This window comes from Bubalus kerabau, chromosome 14 (assembly GCF_029407905.1).
Source record: "Bubalus kerabau isolate K-KA32 ecotype Philippines breed swamp buffalo chromosome 14, PCC_UOA_SB_1v2, whole genome shotgun sequence".
In the NCBI taxonomy this organism is placed as follows: domain Eukaryota; kingdom Metazoa; phylum Chordata; class Mammalia; order Artiodactyla; family Bovidae; genus Bubalus; species Bubalus kerabau.
Genome location: NC_073637.1, coordinates 51,902,094 through 51,927,484, shown reverse-complemented (window position 1 = coordinate 51,927,484; position 25,391 = coordinate 51,902,094). Strand labels below are relative to the sequence as shown.

Below are 25,391 nucleotides of genomic sequence, written 5' to 3'. Positions count from 1 at the left end.
TTTAATTGGTAATGATAAACATTCTTTTCTGTTGAGGTGATAAGTTACATTAAATTAGTAATGTGAAGTCTGTTCCCAAGGAATTAGCAGATCAGGAAAACAATCAGAATTTTTTTTTTTTAAGTATAGGTGGGACAATATAATCTCCCACAACCTCAGTAATATATGCACAATAATGATAAAATATATGGCTAGGCATTTAACCAGTCCATAATTTAAAATAAGGAAAAAGAAAGTTACTCTAGTTACTACTGCTAAGGTAGATGGATTTTAACTGCCAGTAGGTCAATATTTTTTTTTAATGCTTCTCAAAAAAAAGAAAAAAAAAGAAAGAAAGTAGGTTTGTTTCTTTTTCTAATTTTAATTTTAGATTTTCTGATCTAAATCAACTCTGCTGAGTTAGGCTCAATTCAAAGATTTGTTTTGTTTTTACTCTGTAATTAGATTACTTCCTACAGTTTAATACACGTGCTCTAATACCAGCTTGCAGACTCCTTGTTGTGTTCAGTAGTACGAGGCTGTAACTATGTAAGACTGACAGGATCAGAAGGGAACTGCATAATTCTAGAAGTAAATACAACAACCAAGCTCTTATACATTAATGTACTGAGAATGTACATTCTCATATAACATTAAAGACGTATCTCATTTAACCCACATCAGAGATAAAATGTACTTAACTACCACATGGGAGAAGGAAATGGCAAGCCACTCCAGTGTTCTTGCCTGGAGAATCCCAGGGACAGAGGAGCCTGGTGGGCTGCCGTCTATGGGGTCTCACAGAGTCGGACACGACTGAAGCGACTTAGCAGCAGCAGTAGCAGCAACTACAACACTTTTTCAAGACATTCAAATGCAGAACTTGTTTTGTGATAATATTTATAACCAAATCATATAAACAATCAACAAAAGAGAACATTCAAGTATTTTGCTGCTGCTGCTGCTAAGTCGCTTCAGTCGTGTCAGACTCTGTGCGACCCCATAGACGGCAGCCCACCAGGCTCCCCTGTCCTTGGGATTCTCCAGGCAAGAACACTGGAGTGGCTTGCCATTTCTTTCTCCAATGCATGAAAGTATTTTAGAAGACAGTAAATTCAGGCTTAAAGTACTCCATTGACCTCAGTATAATGTTCACGGTTTATACAAAATGACACATAACCCATTCTACTATGTTGGAGCAGAAGTGATTCTTTAATCATTTTAGCCAATATCTACATTTCTTTAATAGTATTAGGCCACGGGTTGGCTTCCTTAAGATTTACACTATAAAAATTTATTTTTCTTTGACCATTAGTGAAGCGAATGCTTATGTTAAAGGCAGCCGATGTGAAGTATGCAGTTTTTCTGATAGAGGTTGCAAACGAACATACACTTAAGATTTACTCATAAAAGGAGGTAGGGCGACAGAGAAGAACCACTTAATTACCTGTATACTTAATTGTGTAGTTATTCTTTTGAGAGTATATCAATATTAGTTTGGTTGTAAGTCAAATTGGAAATCATATATGTCAAGTTCTAACTATTTTTCTCAGTACATTCTTTGAATCTGGATCTGTTTTTTATCTAGCCTAATTTATACTCATAGAAATACTGAATACTTAAAAAAATGTGGGGTATGATGTGCTAAATTGCAAATGTCTTCTGACATTCTTGATAATACTGGGTATTGCCTTGAATGCCACTAAAAGGTCAAAATATCTATTGTGCAATGTGCACAATTGTGAAATATTTAGGTAACTGGGTTTCAGCCTTAGCCACATGTTGGAAATACCTAAAAAAATGTTTAAATACAAGCCTTATGATCAGCTCATAAGCAGACTGAATCAGAATTTGGGGGAAGAGGTGATACTTAGGATCAGTTATTTGTTTTAAAATTACTCTGATAATTCTAATGAGCAGATATGAATAATGTATAGTGATGTTATCCCTGTTCTTTGATAATGTGTTGCCATGATAGATACTAAGTAAAAGAACTATAGCCACTTATTTATGAGCAATTAAAATGATGTGGTTTTATGGATTAGATAAAGAAGCATAAAAGCAAACAGTAAGATACTCTAAAACTCAGCCAGACAATGTGAATTATCACTGAAAGATAGTCCATTTGGGTAAGGCAATATGAATTCATGGTCCCCTGCTAAAGGCATATATCCTTTAGGAAACATAACATATTTAACATCAATATTCGTTTATTTATTCATATATTCAATATACTTCACCTTATATTCACATTCGCATAGAGGTCCTACTATGTCTCAACATGGTATGGGTATTCAATTGTAAATAAAATGTGGATACTGCCTTTAACATTATCAGGTATATTAAAACTAATTATAAGTAAAACATTATACATTCTTAAAAGACAAAGATGTGAGTGGGCAATTCTCTTTTAAAATATAATTTTAACTGGTAATTTGTCCTTGAATAGAATGTATTCAGTGGGTTACCCAGGAAAAAAAGATGAGTGCCCACCAAAGCATGAAGACTCAAAAATGAATCTTATATTGGATGAAATCCATCTAAAAGACTTGGTTGAGATACATTTGTATGAAGTAGGTTATGTTATATATACACATATATATGTATATTGTGCAGTATATCTATATATGATTTGTATTCAAAATTCTGAAGTTGTTTTTAGTCTGTAGACAATGTGATAGGCCCAGTATATGTTCACAAATAAGAAATTCATGGTATATATTGACATAATTGTGGCTTTAAAAAATCTACAAATAAAATGGAATAGAAATAATATAGGGGAGGAAGAGAATAGGATGTGACAGCTAATATCATACATTTTTGCTTGTTTGTTTTTACTCAGGAACCTATGTAAAAGGTAGTAAAAGTCTGAACAAGGAGAGGGATTGTTGAGATGATGAGGTGGAGTGAAATCTGTAATTCTTTGGAAGATATATTGTATAGAAGTTAAATATAGGAGATGAACATAAATATGTGGGAAAGAAGGGTTAGAAATGCATCCCATTATTCTAAGTGGATGAGTGCAATATAGGGCTAACACTGAGATTTTAAAAAATGCAAAACAGATTTGAAGAAAGACAATGAGTAGTTTGGAATATTCTGAATTAGAGAAAATTGTATGTCATATGATAAATGGTAGATGGTGACCAATTTAAAATGTCACAAAACAAAGATAGCAGCAATAACTTTAAGAGAAAAATTAAATGTGTGACCTTTTCTCAGTAATGGAGTGAGACATTGTTGACAGTAGAGTCAGATGAGAAGAAAGCTACCCCAGTTATTATGTGGTGATTAAGATTGTAGCTATGAGGATTATAGTCCTATAAGAAAAAGTAAACTAAACTCAATCTCAAGTAAATTTACTCAGACTGATATTCAAACTCAATATATTTTAAACTGAATTCCTTATCTTCTCTTCCAAACCTCTTTTATATGCTTAGTATTCCAATTTCAGTTTATGGTACCTCCTTCCTTCTTATTTCTTAGACCTAAACCTTTGAATCACATTTGACTCTCATTTCCTTCTTCAATCAATAGCCAACCCATTCAGAAGTCTACTAGGCTTCACATTCAGTGTATCTATAGTCAGACTACTTCTCAGCACCCTCAGAATTACACCTTGTGCTGCGGCACCATCCTCTTGTCTGAACTATTGGAATTGTCTTTGATTTCCCAGCTTCTCAATAAAACTGTCAAAGTGATCCCATTAAAATATGTCAGATTATCTCACTGATATTCTCAGAAACTTTCAGTGAAACACCTCTACTGTAAATGCCAAAATCCTTACAGTGGTCCCCAGAGCCAACCAGTATGATCTCTTCTCTCACAGCACCTCTTTCCCTGTTTTAGTCACACTTCATTCTTTGCCTTCCTTTGTCAATCAAGGCACGCTCACGCTGCAGGATATTTGCACTGGCTGCTATGCTTGTCTGGAATGCTTTTCTCCAAATATCGATACCGTTAACTCATTTCCTTACTCTTTGCTCACAGGTCACCTTTCCCACAGGGACTGCCTTATCTACCCTTTAATATTAAAAACTAACTTTTCCCTGCTCTCTCCACTTTCAATCCTGCTTACTCTATTTTCTCCATAACATCACTAACCGTATCACACTATCTATGTTGCTTATCATTATGGCCTGTCACTCTCACCAGAAAGTAAGTAGGTTCTCAATAAATATTTGTTAATAAATGCATCCTGCCAGCTTCTCTGGTAATTATAATAAGAGTAATAATTATAATGACCATGTTTATCCATAACATGGTCTATAGTCTATATTATACAGTCATACAGTATAATATTATACAGTTGATATTTTCCTACTTGTTAATTTCACATTTATTCCACTTCAAAAACTGCATTCATATAGTCATTGAATGGACCAGAATTTATCTTTTCTTAAGCTTTGAATTCTGAAATTATTTTCTTGCAGACAAATTTTATCTTTCATTATGGGAAGTATTTTTTGTGTTTTAGCAAATACTTCCCTGGTTCTTTCCACTTCTTGGTTCATGTTAAAATTTCCCTTCCCTTCCCAATTGACCATGTGACTTGCCTTGGTCAGCGAACTGTGAAAAAAGCATTGTATGTCACTTATGAATGGCGACTTTCTAACCAGTGATTGATTTGCCACCCTGTCTCATTTTATTTGCCACAGCAAGAGATATGCCAGGCAGTGGTTGCTTTGTCAGCTTGAGTCTAAAAGAGAAAACAATGTGAAACAGAATCATAGCCAATTTGCCATCAATATATAGCATGAGTGAGGAAAATATTAATGTTTTAGCCACTAAGATTTTGCAATTAATTATTATTTCAACATAAGTTATCATTGTGATTGATGTATGCTTTCATCTCACCAATGAGCTCATTCCTACTTAACTTTGTCTTCATCATGAGCCTTTTGGCTATATATCATTCTCCATTGAGTCTGCAACCTGCAACTGATGCTTTCAACTGTGTTTTTTAAGTGATAATTTATTTACCCAAGGTTATTAACTTGGTGTGGATAGAATGGTTAAGGGCAGATACAAATAAATCTAAATGTTATGCTTTTAAATGTAATGAAGCATAAGTATGAAACATATAAGAACTAGAAAGAGTGATTTGCCTTTGTCAAGGAAATCAGAGAATATTTCCTGGAAAAATTAAAGATGGATTTGAAGAATGAACGAGAAGAATTAACAAAAGAAGAGGGAAGAAAGAGCATTAGGACAAGATAAACAGTGAGTGTGAGTTACCTGCCAGTGTAACTGCAAACAAGAAAAATAGCTGAGTTTGGTACAAAATAACATTAGGGGAAATCCAGTTTATATAGTATTATGGTCCCTGATAAGGAGTTTTGGTTTAATTTCAGAAGAATGTAAAGCTCCTGAAGAATTATAAATTGGGAAGAAACACAAATTGATATGAAATTTGAAACTGTCACTCTGGTTGCATGAAGGAAGAGACTATAATTCAGCAAGAGTGAGTGCAAGTAGCCCTAAAAGAAGGTACTGGATTAACCCAGAAAAATTTGCATCAGCTGTGTAGTGGAGACTTAAAGATGAGAAAATAGATCTGATGGGTATAAGGGAGGTAGACTTAGTGACAGACTATTTATGACAGTGAAGGAGACAAATTACTTTGGGTTATTTTCCCAATTTCTAAATTGTATAAGTGAAAAAATTTTATGGCACTTCATTGAAGTAGGAAAAATAAAAGGATCACCTTAAGAAAGAAAGACAAACAAACCACAGGACTCTCAAATACTTCTAAATTTATATAATTACTTTTAACTCTATAGATACTTTCCGACCAGACTGTGAAATCTTTATGTTTGGAACTATATGATTTACTTGTTTCTTTATCCTAAAATAACTAGTACCTCAATACACTCTTCGGTGTGCTATGCTTAGTCGCTCAGTACTGACTCTTTGCAATCCCATGGACTGTAGACTGCCAGGCTCCTCTCTCCATAGGAATTCTCCAGGCCAGAATACTGGAGTGGGTTTGCCATGACTTTATCCAGGGGATCTTCCCAACCCAGGGATTGACCCCAGGTTTTCCACCTTGCAGGCAGATTTTTTACTGTCTGAGGCACCAGGGAAGCCCACACTCCTTGGTAGTATGCTATTGTTTTAAAGTATTTTCTACTCATTTTATTTAAATTTTTGCAGCATTTATTCCTTTATGCTCTTGTTTCTTCCCTTCACATTATAGCATACAAGGAAGAAACAAGAGCATAAAGGAATAAGTGCTTCAAATATTTAAATAAAGTGAGTAGCAAAATACTTTAAAACTTAAATAAGGGAATAAAGCGAGATGGGAATATTTTACCTGGATGAGATCATTGGAGTTTCAGTTCAGTTCAGTTCAGTCGCTCAGTCGTGTCTGACTCTTTGCAACCCCATGAATCGCAGCATGCCAGGCCTCCCTGTCCATCACCAACTCCAGGAGTTTACCCAAACTCATGTCCATCGAGTCGGTGATGCCATCCAGCGATCTCATCTTCTGTTGTCCCCTTCTCCTCCTGCCCCCAATCCCTCCCAGCATCAAAGTCCTTTCCAATGAGTCAACTGTGCGCTTCAGGTGGCCAAAGTATTGGAGTTTCAGCTTTAGCATCAGTCCTTCCAATGAATACCAGGACTGATCTCCTTTAGGATGGACTGGTTGGATCTCCTTGCAGATCAAGGGACTCTCAAGAGTCTTCTCAACACCACAGTTCAAAAGCATCAATTCTCCATCACTCAGCTTTATTCACAGTCCAACTCTCACATCCATACATGACTACTGGAAAAACCATAGCCTTGATGAGACGGACCTTTGTTGGCAAAGTAATATCTCTGCTTTTTAATATGCTGTCTAGGTTGGTCATAACTTTCCTTCCAAGGAGTAGGCGTCTTTTAATTTCTTCGCTGCAATCACCATCTACAGGGATTTTGAAGCCCCAAAAAATAAAGTCTGACACTGTTTCCACTGTTTCCCCCTCTATTTACCATGAAGTGATGGGACCAGATTCCATGATCTTCGCTTTCTGAATGTTGAGCTTTAAGCCAACTTTTTCACTCTCCTCTTTCACTTTCATCAAGAGGGTTTTTAGTTCCTCTAAACTTTCTGCCATAAGGGTGGTGTCATCTGCATATCTGAGGTTATTGATATTTCTCCTGGCAATCTTGATTCCAGCTTGTGTTTCTTCCAGCCCAGCATTTTTCATGATGTACTCTGCATAGAAGTTAAATAAACAGGGTGATAATTTACAGCCTTGATATACTTGAGTTTAGCACTCAGTAGTACTCTTGCCTAGAAAATCCCATGGACGGAGGAGCCTGGTAGGCTGCAGTCCATGGGGTCGCTAAGAGTCGGGCACGACTGAGCGACTTCACTTTCACTTTTCACTTTCATGCATTGGAGAAGGAAATGGCAACCCACTCCAGTATTCTTGCCGGAGAATCCCAGGGACAGAGGAGCCTGGTGGGCTGCCATCTACGGGGTCGCACAGAGTCGGATATGACTGAAGTGACTTAGTAGTAGTAGTAGTAAAGAATAAAAAATGTCATAATTGGAGGAAAACCTAAACTTTCCACTATCGTTTATGCGCGCTGTTTCTGCTAAACAGTTTGCTATTTGATTTAATAATATTCATAATTATTACAGAAATTTCTTAATATTTTTGTTCTGAAGATCATAGGAGGAAAAAAATCACTATTTAACAACCTGAGCCACACTGTGCCCTGGTTCTTGAGTTGCAAGTTGACAGTCAACCAAGAGTTAAATTTGTTGTTGTTCAATAGTTGGTTGGGGGTTTTAAAAGAAATCATTATTAATCACGTGATGTCTACCTTAAAGCACTTATTTTAATTGCTATTTTTTTCTCCTAACTATTTGATAAAATACCAAGCATTTTATTGAAACATATGGCAATAGAATACTTGAGTCTAAACACGGGCATCTGACAGATCTTGTTCCTTGCTGAGAAATAATTATTTCAACATAGTTTGACAATATGGCTTTTTCCTCAGACATTCTATGCTTCATTTTTTCCCCTGAAGTAAGCATGCTGTTAAGAAAATTTATTCACACAGGATCCTTTACTCAACCCACAGTCATAACAATAAACTGTCTTTCTCCTAAATCCCTCCCAGATTTCCCTCTAGTGACAATAAGGATACACTGCATCTACAGATTTAATAGATTGTTTTAAATTTTAAATCTGAAATTCTTTCTTTTGTGTAGTTATTACCTCCTAAGAGTAGACTGAACCAACCTTCTATTTCATCTAGTACATAGGCATCGTTCCATAATAACAACATCTGCAGTTAATCTTATCCATCTTTTTATGTGCAAATGTTTTTGATTGTAGACTGATTTTGATACAGGTTTTATGTTAGTTCTTTGAGCTTTCTAGCAAATGGCATGCCATGATTTTCCTAAAAACTGGTTTAATAATATATTAATTGTGCTTCTATTCAATCAAGGAAACTATATGTAAAAAATTAATGCAGCTTTAATTTTCAAATTGGCCCAGAAAAAGATTTATTAAAACATGTCCCTTGTTCACTTACCATAAATAAAATACAAAAATCAAAGTTCTCTTTATTCTGAATTTTTCCTTATGCAACTTTGTGTCTTATATATTATCCTGATGCATTTTCTGTTTTACTTTCCTTGTGCTTTAATTAACATATTTTTCTCAATATAAAATGCTTTACTCAGTTTGAAAAAATACAGATATTCCTAAGTCTGTGCCTAAACCTCAATTTAGCGGATCTCAATATTCACTTTATGCATCCAATTCATATAACAGGTCTAGTAGAAAATATTCACTTTTCCTAACATTGAAAACCTATTTTATCCTGTCATGTCATCTGCCTTCCTTATTAAAGTGATTGCTCCACTGCTGCAAAGCTCTTAAGTAAAACAATGAATATGGTAGGTGTTCAGTGAACAACTGTGAAATAGAACTAACCTACACAGGAGGTATTTGTGGGTTCCTTATTAATGATAAAAATTTGCCAAAAATAAAGATGTGTTTTTAGTGTAAATGGAGTACAGGTTATGGGAGTAAAGAAATAGAAGTAGACAATATTATCTGTCACCTGTCATCATTTAGTATCTCCATTTTGACTACTCAAATCCTTCAATATTATAGAAGAATACAGAGGTATTTCTCACATATGGTCAAAGATAACAATTCATTCTCTTAGTGGAATTTTAGATAAACACCTGTTCTTAATTTTAATGAAGACTCTTTACAGATATTTTTGCTACAGTTAGTGTGGTTTTTGCTCTGTTTAATAAATCATTCCTATGTCAAAATGATAAAGAAGTCCCCTTATGTTTTCTTCTAAAACATTTACCTTTACATTTAGCCCCATAATATATCCAAGATTAAGTTTTCTATTATTTGAGAAATCACGTAAAGGTAAACTTTCTTTTCCTATATAGAACATGTAACTTAACATCACATAATGGAAATATCATCCATTCTCCATGAAGGTGCAAGGTCTCCTTTGTAATAACAGGCAAACTAATAATTATTGATATTAGGTAATGTACAAATATAAACTTTGATATTTACAAGCTGGATTTAGAAAAGGCAGAGGAACCAGAGATCAAACTGCCAACATCTTTTGGATCATAGAAAAAACAAGGGAATTCCAGAAAAAACATCTTCTACTTCATTGACTACACTAAATCCTTTGACTGTGTGAATCACAACAAACTGTGGGAAATTCTTAAAGAGATGGGAATATCAGACCGCCATATCTGCCTCCTGAGAAACCTGTATGCAGGTCAAGGAGAAACAATTAGAATTAGAACTGGACATGGAACAATGCACTGGTTCCAAATTAGGGGAAAGGAGTACATCAAGGCTGTATATTGTCACCCTGCTTATTTAACTTAATGCAGTGTACATCATATGAAATACCAGACTGGATGAAACACAAGATGGAATCAAGATTGCCCAGAGAAATATCAATAATCTCAAATATGCAGATGACAAAACTTAATGGCAGAAAGCAAAGAGGAAGTAAAGAGCCTCTTGATAAGGGTGAAAGAGGAGAGTGAAGAAGCTGACTTAAAACTCAATATTCAGAAAACCAAGATCATGGCATCTGGTCCCATCCCTTCATGGCAAATAGATGGGGACACAATGGAAACAGTGACAGACTTTATCTTCTTGGACTCTAAAATCAGTGCAGACAGTAACTGCAGCCATGAAATTAATAGATGCTTGCTCCTAGGAAGAAAAGTTACAACAAACCTAGACAATGTATCAAAAAAGCAGAGATATCACTTCACTAGCAAAGGTCCATATAGTCAAAGCTATGGTTTTTCCAGTAGTCATGTACGGATGTGAGAGTTGGACCATAAAGAAGGCTGAGTGAAGAATGGGTGCTTTCTAAGTGCGGTGCTGGAAAACACCCTTGAGACTTCCTTGAACAGCAAGGAAATCAAACCATCAATCCCACAGGAAATCAATCCTGAATATTCATTGGAAGGACTGATGCTGAAGCTGAAACTCCAATACTTTGGCCACCTGATGAAAACATCAACTCTTTGGAAAAGACCCTGATGCTGGGAGATTAAGGACAGGAGGAGAAGCAGGTGACAGATGATGAAATGGTTGGATGGCATCATCAACTCAACAGACATGAGTTTGAGCTCCATGATACAGTGAAAGACAGGGAAGCCTGGCATGCTGCAGTCCATGGGTCTGCAAAGAGTCGGTCGTGACTGATTGACTAAACAATAGCAACAAATATGAAAGATCTGATTACACTTCTGATCAAATACTCCCAAACAGATAAAAGTGAGGAACATGGACACACATGTTTTCCTTCTCTAGAAATTGCTTCTTCTCTTGCTTTTGTTAAAAGTGTGAAATGTGTGCCATCATTATTCACGGATTTTAAGTACATAATTTATCACATTTATTATTTCTGAAGTTGTGATTCACCAGTCATTGGCATCTTATAAAAAAATAGTATCTTTTTTTCTTTCTTAGAGGTTCTTGAATTAGTGCTGAAGCTTAAACTAACAGTTGTCATACATTTGATGACACATGGTATGTGATTTCATCTCCCTGGCCAGAGATTAGTAACTTGTGCATCTGACCCAAGAAAATCCAGAAACTAGAGATGGTCTCTCTCCAGAATCTATGCTAATATACATAAGACAGTAGCAAAGTTGGTGGCTAATTATATTGTAACATTATGTAGTCTCAGCAATAACATCAGTCTCATGGCCAGGGCATGAACATGAAGAAATCATTTGAGAGAACAGGAGAGAAAACTAGGAGAATGGTTGAGAAAAGAGATCATGAGGCCCGTAAAGAAAAATAGTGTGACTTTTTTTTTTCTTTCCAGAGGCTACCTGACTCCAGTTCTCACTGTGCATTAATGTATTTCAGTACTCATAATATTGCCTACTGTATTATAGAAAAAAATCTTTATATTTAATGTAGTCTAAATGAATCTCTCTTCTTTGTAATTCCAGGAGCTCAGGCTAACAGAGAGTATATCAATTTTTCCAATTTCATTAGGTCTATCTTTAAATAGGGCAAAGGTACAAATTACTTTTTAGCATAATAAGAACATACCACATATCATTGCATACTACTCTATTCACTTTTTGCTTATAAAACTAGAGTGTAAAAATCAATAAAATATCAGCATGTCTGAAAGGGTTTGCACTTTGCATTTTCTTGAAAGTACTTCAAAAGCCAAAAAATCAGGTTGTCAGTGTTACAGTTTTCATTTGCTGTTCCATTTGAAAAATAAAAGCCAACTTCTAAATGTTTCATTGAATATGCTTAATTAAATATCGTGACTTTTTAACATTTTCAACCATATATACTCAATGATTGAAATCTTTTGTTAATAAGGCCAGCTTTTCTAATACTATAAAACTAAATAAAATACCAAAGAATAGTTCTTAGTTCAATATCTATTATTTGTAAATAAAACCAAACATAAAGAACTTTGAAGAACCCAGAAAATGCTCTAAAGAAAATGCAAGATGATATAATTAGATGAATATGTCAGATTAATATAATAGTTGGTTTGCTCTTTAAGAAGTCCCTTGATATTTTTAACTGAGATACTTCTCATGAGCCTCAGAGCCACATATTCTACCAGATGGGTATTATTTCCATGAATGACATACTTTCTGCCTAGTTGTACAATTGAAGAATTTAGCATTGTCTCCAAGTTTCTCTATCATGCCCAATCACCAAGTCCAATATTATCCACCTTCTGCATGTCTAATTTAACTATTTTATTCAACTCCAATTTTCACTTCTCCAATGTAACCTGTACTCTCTCAACTGTAACCATATTTATTTTCAGCTCTACTGTCCCAAAGATGTTCTTCAAACTATTGCCAGAGAAGGCTTTGTAAGCTTTAGATTGTATTCCATCACTTTCTCCCTTAAAACACTTTACTGTACTCTTGTTATAATTAGGATAAAATCTAAATTATTTAATGTGGTATATAAAGCTTTGTATAATCTTTATTTTGTATATTTCTAAAGACATATGTTTCATCATCTCATTTTGTATTGTTTTTTAATTTATATATTGCTTCCCCAGGGACTTTTTCTTCCCTCACCTCTCAATTTTTGATGTGCCTCCATCGTGTGTCTTTCATAACATGTTGTAAACTCTCCTTGCTCTGTATTTTGATAAAACACTGTTGTTATTGTCCCTCTGCATTTCCTTATAGTTGAACATCTGTCTACATTATTCAACAGTGGGATTTCAGCAGTGCTTGCAGGACTTAGAACCATATAAAGTGTTTAATAAAAATGGTTTAAGTAAATAAATAAATATCTTCTCTGCTTTAAAAACACTACTTGACTTGGATAAACATATTTCTGATACACCACATATTTGAAAAATAAGGTAGAAAACAAATTTGTTTCACTGGACATTTATTTTTAAAATACTATTATTACTACTTGATATGTGTATTTAAAAAATTTTTTTAATTAGTATAAAGTAACATTGACTTTTCTTTAAAGCTTAGTCTTGTTTGTAATTAAATGTTAATTAAATCCTTGAGATAAACTTTTTCATATACCAAGCAAAGATTTGAAAGAATAGTGTTAAAATGTGTGTGGTTGGTTGTCTTTCAGTTATACCTCATAAATTTTTTAAAAATAAAATGAAAAAAAGTGTTTTAGATTGCTGGAAAATGAAAGCTCTCTAGCACATCCAAAGAGTATAAGAATATTTTTGGTTTACTGAAGTATAATGGAAAATTAAAATTGTAATACATTTAAATTTGCAATAAAATATATTGATATACATTGTGAAAAATTTTCCACATAGGGTTAAATAAATATCCATTCATCATCTCACATATTTTTTTGTGTGTGTGAGCATGTAAGAGTTACTCTCTTGACAGATTTAAGTTATATAAAACATTATATCAACTATAACCTTCATGCTGTACATTAGATCCTCAGACAGACCTTATGTATCTTATAACTGAAATTTATACACTTTTTATCAACTTCTATGCATTCCCCTTTCCCCAACATCTACAACCACCATTCTACTCTAACAGTTCAACTTAAATTTTTTAAATATAATATATAGTATTTATCTCTATCAAGCTTATTTCACTTAGCATAATGAAAACTTCCAGTTTTATCCACGTTGTTGCAAATAGTGGAATTCCTTTCTATTTTAAGGCTTAATGGTATTTCATTGTATATGTGTCTATAAGCACACAGTCATATATATTCCATTGGTAGTATATTCAGATGTGAAATTGCTGGATCATGTGGTAGTTCTATTTTTCAGTTCAGTTCAGTCCCTCAGTCGTGTCTGACTCTTTGCAACCCCATGAATCGCAGCATGCCAGGCCTCCCTGTCCATCACCAACTCCCGGAGTTCACCCAAACCCATGGCCATCGAGACGGTGATGCCACCCAGACATCTCATCCTCTGTTGTCCCCTTCTCCTCCTGCTCCCAATCCCTCCCAGCATCAGAGTCTTTTCCAATGAGTCAATTCTTCACATGAGGTGGCCAAAGTACTGGAGTTTAAGCGGCAGCATCAGTCCTTCCAATGAACACCCAGGACTGGTCTCCTTTAGGATGGACTGGTTGGACCTCCTTGCAGTCCAAGGGACTCGCAAGAGTCTTCTCCAGCACCACAGTTCAAAAGCATCAATTCTTCAGTGCTCAGCTTTCTTCACAGTCCAACTCTCACATCCATACATGACCACTGGAAAAACCATAGCCTTGACTAGATGGACCTTTGTTGGCAAAGTAATATCTCTGCCTTTTAATATGCTATCTAAGTTGGTCATAACTTTCCTTCCATTGAGTAAGCATTTTTTAATTTCATGGCTGCAATCACAATTCTATTTTTAGTTTTTTCCAATTTGGCTGTTGCCATATCCTTCTCCAAAGGATCTTCCCCATTCGGGGATCAAACCGGAGTCTCCCACACTGGGGGAAGATTCTTTCCTGTCTGAGCCACCTGGGAAGCCTATAATGGCTGTAGCAGTTTACATTCCCATTCAAATTGCAGAAGCATTCCCTTTTCTCTACATCCTCACCAGCACTTGATATTTCTTGTCTTTTGATAACAGTCACCTAACAGGTGTGAGGTGATATTCCATTGTGGTTTTGATTTGTATTTCCCTGAAGATTAGTGATTTAGTTCCTTTGCCCATTCTTAAATGGTTTATTTGATTTATTTACCATTGGGTTATATGAGTTCTTTGTATGTTTTGAATATTAACTTCTTATCACATATATGTTTTGCAAACATTTTCCTCTATTCCATAGGTTGCTTTTTATCTTGTTGATGGTTTCTTTTGCTACACAGAAGCTTTTTAATTTAATGCAGTCCCACTTATTTATTTTTGCTTTGGCTGTCTTTGCTTCTGATATCAAATTATTCCCCCAAATATTGTCAAGACCTGTATCAAAGAAATTACCAGCTATATCTTTCACTAGAAGTTTAATAAATACCCAATTGAAAAATGGGAAAAAGGACCTGAATAGACATTTTCCCAAAAAAGATATAAAAATGGCCAACATGTGCATGAAAAGATGCTCAGCATTATTAATCATGAGGGAAATACAATATGAACCCCTACACACATACATACATATAGGGTTTGAGACACACAAATTTGTATTCTTATACAGCACTGTAGGTAACTTGTAGAGTGACAATTTGTAGAATCCATAAGGCTCTATAGGTACACATTTGGAGACAGAAAATTTAGGAAGTCTACTATAAGCTTGGTCAGAGATCTGGGGTTTTATTTTTTCTCTTAGTCCCCAGGAAATTTCTTGCACTACTGAGTCAAGAACCTCAGAAATTCAAATAGATTTTCCTAGTATCTTAATGGCCACAGAATTGCTCTACTCTCTTCCTCTGTTCAGTCTCTAAGAAAAGCACTTCTGAAGGGATTCCAAAATTAATCAGTGGTTTGAAAATGCATACCTCTTTCAACCTCATCAATACACTTCACAGAGAAGTTAATGGAGTCCAAAGATAGAAGGGAAACTTCTATTCCTGGAAATATGAAAGATTAGATCATATGAAAAAAACCACATGGTTAAAAAAAATCCAAAAAATGCTGAACAGGATAAGAAAAAATTCTTTCTGTTAAAATGTTATTTTTCAAAGTAAGAAGTAGAACTCTCATAAATATAGACAATGAACATGCTTAAACATGTAACTAACTGATTGAAAGAGGCAGTAAAATGCTAATGGTTCAAAGCACATTTGAGGAAGAAAGACATATTCAGACAGGAAATTTTTTAACATTAGAATAGTATTGATAGCATTACATACAAAACTAGTTTAAGTACTATGTGACAATAAATTGTAGGCTCTGGATTTATCTATTTTACTGAACAGAAATTATTTTTATTGCTATTTGACAAAAATTCTTTTTATGGATTGATTTGCTGTAAGCTAACCTCTACTCTTACAGAGCTGAAAAATATTTTATTCAATAATGAATAGAAAGCCAAACAGATAAATATACCCGCTGGAGAGTCAAATAATTTCTGCCAGACAATGCTCAGCACTATAATGAAAAAACACTCCACCAGCCCATTTTGCCAATTTCAAAGTTTGCCATATTTTTCTTAACAGTGTTTGCCCTTGGAATCCTAAGTAATTTTCAAAAATTATTATTCACCATAATAAAAAGTAAAATAAAAAGTACAGTCTCATTATATGTTGCCCTGATTCATTTATATAAGCACAAGAAGGGTTAATTAACAAGTATAAATCTTATATTGCTCAACAAACATAGAACCATTTGGTGTTAAGCAACTATTAGAGCAGAAAATTAACATCTGTCTGGAGTTTTAATAAGAAATCTAGAATTATATTTTCAATGGAATTTATTATTTGCTCTTCTATATGAGGAAACCAAGTCCAAGAAAAAAGACTCCGCTTCTTCTCAGGGTCCCCCAAATTCCCCAAGTTCCTTGGCTTGCAGAGAAGTTCCCTTTCTTACTAGGAGACTTGGCTCCAAATTATTCCTGGAACAGTAATATGCCAGCTACCTCCAAGGGCTTTGTTGGCACTTGCTCCACATATAAAGTACAGCACATGGTCCTTATGCTGCTGCTGCTGCTAAGTCGCTTCAGTCATGTCCGACTCTGTGTGACCCCATAGACAGCAGCACACCAGGCTCCCCCGTCCCACGGATTCTCCAGGCAAGAATACTAGAGTGGGTTGCCATTTCCTTCTCCAATGCATGAAAGTGAAAAGTAAAAGTGAAGTGCTCAATCATGTCTGACTCTTAGAGACCCCATGGACTACAGCGACCCCATGGACTACAGCCTACCAGGCTCCTCTGTCCATGGGATTTTCCAGGCAAGAGTACTGGAGTGGGGTGCCACTGCCTTCTCCACATGGTCCTTATAGGTGGGCTTTTTACATAGTGCTGCTGCTGCTGCTAAGTCATGTCAGTCGTGTCTAACTCTCTGTGACCCCATAGACGGTGGCCCACCAGGCTCCCATCCCTGGGATTCTCCAGGCAAGCATACTGGAGTGGGTTGCTATTTCCTTCTCCAACGCATGAAAGTGAAAAGTGAAAGTGAAATTGCTCAGTTGTGTCCAATTCTTCACGACCCCATGGACTGTAGCCTATTAGGCTCCTCCGTCCATGGGATTTCCCAGGCAAGAGCACTGGAGTGGGTTGCCACTGCCTTCTCCGATTACATAGTGACATTCTCAAATATGACACTCATGGCCTTGGTTACACAATGTATTGTCCGACTGTTAGTCGTTCAGTCATGTTGGACTCTTTGCAACACCATGAATTATAGCCCGCCATACTCCTCTGTCCATGGAATTCTCCAGGCAAGAACACTGGAGTAGCCATTCCCTTCTCCAGGGAATCTTCCCGACCCAGGGATTGAACCCCAGTCTCCTGCATTGCAGGCAGTTTCTTTGCCATCTGAGCCACCAGGGAAGCCCATTGTCCAATCATATCCTGTTAAAAAGGAGGACATAGTCTAACTGAGGCAAACTGAATAATTATATTGCCATGCAAGTGACAAAGGCTCAGAAAAAAATATTTATTTTTCATTTTGAATGTCATTGAGAGTCATATAACATTTTTATATGTTTTATTTCAGTTTGTAAAATCTCGGTCTACTGATTTGTGGGTTAACAATAAAGAAGAAAACTAAATCATATCCTTCTTTGCTCATCAGAAAATGGACTATAACAAATAATAACAGCTTTGCAAAACAATTACAAATTGAGTTTTCTAATCAGTTTACTCAATACTGTGTAATTCTTGTTTTGTTGAGTCTTGGGTTAGCAATTGGCTTATGAAGTTGTTTATGTCTGGACAAAGAAGAAATGCAGAAATCAGAAATCATGATGCAGTTTCTTAATACAATCTGATAATTTTCTAAGAGAAATTAACACACTAGCACACATGCACATATTCAAAATCATTATTTGAAGCATCAATTATTAAAACCTTTCACTTTTTTTTTTTTTCTCCAGAAGATCCAATTTCTAGCTTGTAGTGCATAGCAAAGTTTTCAGGCAATAATCAGAGGAAAGAGAAAACCAATTTGATAATAAGATATTCCAGTTGCAAAGATCTGTTCTTTTCAATAGTCTTGATAGATTTTCTTAATTGCTTTATTGCCTGGAAAATCCCATGGATGGAGGAGCCTGGAAGGCTGCAGTCCATGGGGTCGCTGAGGTTGGACACAACTGAGCAACTTCACTTTCACTTTTCACTTTCATGCATTGGGGAAGGAAATGGCAACCCACTCCAGTGTTCTTGCCTGGAGAATCCCAGGGACGGGGGAGCCTGGTGGGCTGCCGTCTTAGGGGTCGCATAGAGTCGGACACGACTGAAGCGACTTAGCAGCTGCAGCAGCCGCAGCTGCAAATAGATAAGCAAATAATATATATGGTAATCACAACAACCACAAAAAAAATTGTTTAAAACCCTATTTCCTTTCCTCTCTCACTAAATAGAGAACAAAACCCCATTTCTACTAACAGAGATCACCAAATGGTCAGATTGCAAAGCTCAATTTCTAATCCTTGTTGCTGCTAATGCAGAAAAGGTAAAAAAACAAACTGAAACCAGAATAAAACTTAGCAAAGAACCATAAGAAAATAAAGTCATAAAATGAGAAACTATCAATCTCCCTCAGGAGCCAAGAATTCTAGGATTAATAGCACATAAGGTGTTCTTGTTCTTCTTGGGCCACATCTTAATTGCCCCTGAGTAGTCAGTCATCATAAGTAACTTGGTAGAAAAGCCTCAAACATTTAAAGTATAAAATTCAAAAATCTAAAATCATGATACTATAACACATGGAAAATTAATGCATGTCAAAGATTCATTAAATACCATCAAGAAGGGAACCAGCAAGATGACAAAGCTGGTTCAAAAGCATTTGTGAAGAGGGCAAAGTTTAAATAGAAACTTGGTAAATGGTAGGTTAAGATTGCCAAATGAGATATAAATAGTAAATGTTTTTGAAAGGGAATAAAGGATGACCTTTGAGATTATCTTTTTAACAGGACAACAATCATTTACATGGGTCTCAGACAAGAATAATTTGCATTGTAATAAGTCTTCCACAAGTTAACCTCTAGTCTTAGAAAGTTGTAGAGTATCCTGCGTGTATGCCTGCCAAGTTAGGTCCAATTCTTTGTAACCCCATGAATTATTACCAGCCAGGCTCCTCTGTCCATGGGATTCTCCAGGCAAGAATACCGGGGTGGGTTGTTATGCCCTCCTCCACAGGAATCTTCCTGACCCAGGGATCAAACCTGTGTCTCTTAGGTCTTTTGCATTGGCAAATGGGTTCTTTACCACTAGTGCCAGCTGGGAAGCCCATAGAATGTCCTAATCAATAAAAAGTCAAATAAACTCCACGGCCCTAGAAAATTAGACATCCTCAGCACCACAGTCATCAAGCATTCAGTAAACCCTTTTGATTATTTCCAAGTTGATATTTTTTCTCAGTACTTCTAATACATATTTGAACTTAGAAGTGAAAATCCCCAGGATCAACCTCCTCCAAAAAAAGACAGATGGTGTATCAGTTTGCTGGGGCCACAACAACAAAAAGATTGGATGACTTAAACAACAGAGACTTACTTTCTTACATTTCTCAAAGGTAGAAGTTCATTATCAAGGAGCCAGCAGGTTTGGTTTTCCCTGAAGCCTCTCTGCTTGACTTGCAGATGGTCAGCTTTTCCTGTGTACTCACATGGTTTTTTCTTCTTGAGCACACATCCCTAGAGTCTCTGTCTTTTCTCATAATAAGGACATCATTCCATCTGGATAAGGATCCCACCCTCATGATCTCATTTAACCCTAATTATCTCCTTAAAGGCTCTATGTCTAAATATAGTCACTTTTGAGTGTTAGGGTTTTAACATATGAATTCCAGGGGGAAATAATCTTTCTTTAACTGTTGGAGTTAAAAGGAGTAAAATAAAACTTAGGCCTTATCTGACTTGTCATCATTTGGTCATCACATTATCAAAGAAATTTGCATTTTAATTTCCCTGAGAAAGGATTCAGGTCATGAGTCCTAACAAGATGTAAACTTGTAATGGAGAATGCTGCAGATAACTGATACTCTCAATGTTTTCACTATAAGGGAAAAAAAAAAAGAAAACTAAAAAATAATTGCTGGTAACAGAAGAGACAGGACAAGTCTATCTGAGAATAGATTCTGTGTTAAAAAAAAAAAAAAGCTCACTCAGCATCACACTTTCACAAGAATTTGGGATTTAGATATCTATTGACAGTGTAACTCAAAAAAGTTAAACTGATATAACGTGGTATAAACTGGTATCAAGTGATCCTAGTTTGGGAACATCATTGGATACAAGGTCACAACAAACACAAATCCTCAGGATTTGTATCTTAAACTAGATAGATTGCTAATCATATAAACATAAACTCACATCTTTAAATTATAAAACACACGAGCAAACAGTCTGTAACAACAACAGATTAAAAACTAACAAAAACCGAGAAAATTATGGAAGATTTCCAGAAAATGTAATTATCAGGTGTAGACTATGATGAAAGCATGTTTAACACATTTAAGAAGTACTCAAAAAATTTAAAAGGAAATGAGTTTCTATTTATAAAATATCAAGATAAAAAATGCGTAAATGAATAACTCCTAGAAATAAAGAGTGTAATGCTAAAATTAGAAGTCCATTGAATGGTTAAGCAGTATTATAGACAGGGCTTAAGGAGAATTAATAATTGTAAGAGAAATCTGAATAAATTAGTTCTACAAAAACTTGAGAATAAAAACCCCAAGATGCAAAATTATTAAGTAAAAGGTAAAGAATCTGGAGGATAGACTAAAACTAATATTCACCCCACTAGGGTTCTTGAGAAAAGGAACAAGAAGTAATATTTGAAGATATAGTGCCTAAGAATATTTTAGAAATATTGAAAGATATATATTTATATTCAGATTTGATAAGCAGAATGAATCTCAAACAAAATACATAAAAATATGTTCAGGCATAGACACATGACTCTAGAACAGGGGAACACCAAAGACAACTAAATGAAAGAAGCTGGGAGAAAAGACTGCTTACTTACAAAGCAATTAGACTGTCAGCAGGCTTTCACAATGTAAGAGTATACGCCATAAAACCGAGAAATATCATCATCAAAGTTGAGAGGAAATTAACTGTCAACCTCCATTTCTGTATTGTAGAAAAACTTTTATTCAAGTGTGGGCAATTGTAAAGTTATTTCTGCTAATGTGCCTCAAGGATGTAACACTTAGAAAGATTAAGGAAACTTTGCTCTTTGAAAATATCTGAGAGACTATAAGACCAGAGTAAGGCAGCTTTGAACTGAAGAAAACAGTAAAATGATTGAAGCAGCCATAATTTTACATAGCAGCCAATGAACAGCTTTCCCTGCTTCTGTTACAAATAATCATATCTGTTCTTATTGCTTGAGCATTGTTCAAAGAAACTATCCTGATCCAGCTTGTCCTTTACCTGAAACATTTCATAAATTCAGCTGTCATTCAGTTAGTGATCTCTATACATGATTGAAGAGTTCCTGACTCTGATGTGACCTTGACTCTCTTCTTTGTGTGAATGGCCTTAACCAGACTATTAGAGGATTTCCTATATTAACAGAGATTGCCATTGGAAGAGACATTTCTGGATACATAACATTTTACTGCTGCTGCTGCTAAGTCGCTTCAGTCGTGTCCGACTCTGTGCGACCCCATAGACAGCAGCCCACCAGACTTCCCCACCCCTGGGATTCTCCAGGCAAGAATACTGGAGTGGGTTGCCATTTCCTTCTCCAATGCATGAAAGTGAAAAGTGAAAGTGAGGTCGCTCAGTCGTGCCCAACTCTTAGCGACTCCATGGACTGCAGCCTACCAGGCTCCTCTGTCCATGGGATTTTCCAGGCTAGAGTACCGGAGTGGGGTGCCATTGCCTTCTCCAACATTTTACTAAACATTCTGAATGAATCTTAAAACAGAAGGAGAATAAGACAGAATAAACAGATGGATTTACAGGTTATACAAGTATTTGCTCCTGTCCAGGTGAAAGCAGTTAATGCAAAAACCTTCTTAGTAAAGATACCTGTAGATGCTGCAAATGGAAAAGTTGAAAAAAATAATGCACAGCATTAGCCAAGAAAATAAAGGTTAAAAATAAAGTGGGTGAACAATAAAATCTTCAGCAAAAAGAGAGCCAAGTACTTAATCTTTCTGTTTAACTCTTACACTCACAAGAACAAAAACCACTGTTGGACCTCACTACATGAACCTCTAAGTCCTGTATTAGCTCAGCTTTAAGACTGATCAAAGAGTCCAGAGTCAAAAACAGAGAAATAAAAAAATTTTTAATGCACGATCCCCAAACTTTTTGGCACCAGGACCTGATTTTGTGCAAGGCAGTTTTTTCATGCACTGAGGTGAGGTGTGTGTGTTGGGGGGGGGCGGGGGGCAGGTGGGTGGCAGTGGTTCAGGATGATTCAAGCACACTGCTTTTATTGTGTACTTTATTTCTATTTTTATTACATCAGCTCCAGCTCAGATCAGCAAGCATTAGATACCAGAGGTTGGGAACCCTTGGTTGAATGGATGACGGCGCTTACCTGAATGAAGCAAGTTCCTGGAGAGAAATCCACCTACTGCAGCTATCTGCGAACAGTACACAGTGACAGTCTTACTCTGTTGCTGGGGGGAAGGGGGAAGATTGCCAGTTATATGGGGAATTACAAATTACATAAAATGGGCTCATTAGTTACCAGGGAAACCAGCAAGCAGAGGTGCATGCACCTCATGGCCCCTTTGGTAAGAACAATCCCCAGCTGGGTCCTGGGATATTCACCTGAGTAGGCTATAGGTGAAGCAGGCAGTAGTTGAGCAGGGGATGCACAGAAAACAAGAGAACGGCCACCTTGACTAGGCAGACCACACAGCCATAAAATATGAAAGGATAATCTTGAACATCTTAACTAAAATTTATTTTATAATGTTTACTTTAAGCCCTTGAACCATCTGGCTTTCCCCAAAGTTCCCATTTGTAACAGGTAATTATTATCATCTTGGCAATGCTTAGGTTTCATCCTGTGACTCTCACCCTTAATTTTTTTAAAAAAGGATTGTTCCTTCCTCATTCATGACATCCAACAACTTAGCAGAGAGTGTGTGCTAGAATGAATTTACACTGTCTTATAGGATCTGACTTGCTCATCTCTCTCCCATGCTGCACCCACTGACATCATATTGCTAAAATGAAATTGAGTATTGAAGTTATATAAATCAAAACTTTTAAAAATGAAAGCTAGTTGTTAAACATAAATCACTATGCAAATAAAATATCAGATTATGTACTTTGCTAAAGGCATCTTCCTGTTAATTCTCTATTCTTGTCTTAAGACATAAACCATCAACAAACCATAATCAGTATGGAATTTGCACAAGGGTCTTTAAAGTCTGACTGTGTCATGAGCAATTCTAGAACAGACACTAGGCAGTAATAAGTTTTCCCCTCCTCTAATAATGAAAAGATAACAGCAGTTTTTTAAAAGTATTATAATGCTATGTAAAAATGTATTGAGTGCTTTCCAGGAACTCAGCGGTAAAGAATCCACCTGCCAATGCAGAGACGCGGTTCAATCCCTGGGTCAGGAAGATCCCCGGGAGAAGGAAATGGCAATCCACTCCAGTATTCTTGACTGGAAAGTTCCATGGACAGAGGAGCCTGGTGGGCTATAGTCTGTAGGGTTCCAAAAGAATTGAACACAACTTAGTGACTAAATAACAACAATAAAATGAATTTGGGAAAAGAAATTTCATTCTGAAGGAGATCAGCCCTGGGTGTTCTTTGGAAGGAATGATGCTAAAGCTGAAACTCCAGTACTTTGGCCACCTCATGTGAAGAGTTGACTCCTTGGGAAAGACTCTGATGCTGGGAGGGATTGGGGGCAGGAGGAGAAGGGGACGACAGAGGATGAGATGGCTGGATGGCATCACTGACCCGATGGACGTGAGTCTGAGTGAACTCCGGGAGTTGGTGATGGACAGGGAGGCCTGGCCTGCTGCGATTCATGGGGTCTCAAAGAGTAGGACACGACTGAGCGACTGAACTGAATTGACTGAACTGAATTTCATTTTACTTTTTTTTTTTTTTTTTTACTGGCCGTTTGCCTAGTAAATGGCTTGTATATTCAGTATGCAACAAAGTCTTCATGATTTCAGAGATCATCAAAGTTAAAAACCAAGTTTATATTAGGTCTCCACTCATTAATAAGCAGTTCTTATTGCCCATTTATTCATAATCTGATGATAGTGGTTTAGTCTAATCATAGATAATTTGGACATTGATTTACCTGTATCCTTGTGTAAAAATCTAACCTAAATTGAAGATCTCTAGGAAGTATTAGATATTACTAATTTCTATTTATATGTGTAGAATTAGTAGGATTCTTATCAAAGTTCTCAGCAAGGCTCAATAGAAAAGGTGCTAATAATACCTTATCCTAGGCAATGGCACCCCACTCCAGTACTCTTGCCTGGAAAAATCCCATGGACGGAGAAGCCTGATAGGCTGCAGTCCATGGGGTCGCAAAGAGTTGGACATGACTGAGCGATTTCACTTTCACTTTTCCCTTTCATGCATTGGAGAAGGAAATGGCAACCCACTCCAGTGTTCTTGCCTGGAGAATCCCAGGGACGGGGGAGCCTGGTAGGCTGTCGTCTATGGGGTCGAACAGAGTCGGACGCGACTGAAGTGACTTAGCAGCAGCAGCAGTCCTTGTAATAACCTAATCCTCCAGTCAGGAAGACAAATGGACAAGGATGTGGATTTATTCATAACTTCAGGACCATACACAAAAACAGTAATTCCTTGTTTCCATACTTCTAAACACAAGTACTATTTTACCTTTTGTGTCACTTGTGGCTGTATCTTTTATAATCACTAATCTGTGACTATAAAAATTCAGCTTTCCTTAGTACCCTTCTAGATGGAGTATATCAATACCCAGTACCTTTCCCAGAAAAATCATTGGCATAACTAGGCCAGCAACTGTTTACCTCAAAATTTTACTGAGGCACCCTTTAATTGTCATGAGACCTTAAATAGGACTTAGGAGTCACAAATCTCCTTTTAATGTTTATATTTTTTTCAGTGCATTGAATTCAATTACTTTTCACATTGTTATAAAATGAGATCAGCTCTAAAACAAATTCCATCTACTTGTTGATTTGGTCCAGTTTAAAAAAAAAAAAGTTTTTTTCCAAGGAGAAGTTAATTTGCCATAACAAAGTGCCTACAACACCTTTTATTTATCACAATGACATAAATCCCTCACTTTTGACAGACTGTAAGCCATTCACAAATTTCCCAGATCAGTCACTAAAAACATTGAAATTATTCCTC

General features: G+C 36.2%; 1 long non-coding RNA gene across 3 annotated transcripts in view; it reads right to left on the bottom strand.

Annotated features, from left to right (window-relative positions):
• Positions 1-23,332, bottom strand: part of LOC129626935 (uncharacterized) — a 120,754-nt gene extending 97,422 nt beyond the window's left edge. For all 3 annotated transcript variants that reach the window (XR_008702282.1, XR_008702284.1, XR_008702283.1), the window contains exon 1: positions 22,600-23,332. This is a non-coding gene — a long non-coding RNA (uncharacterized LOC129626935). The remainder of the gene's footprint in view (positions 1-22,599) is intronic.
• Between the last annotated feature and the right edge of the window lie 2,059 nt (positions 23,333-25,391).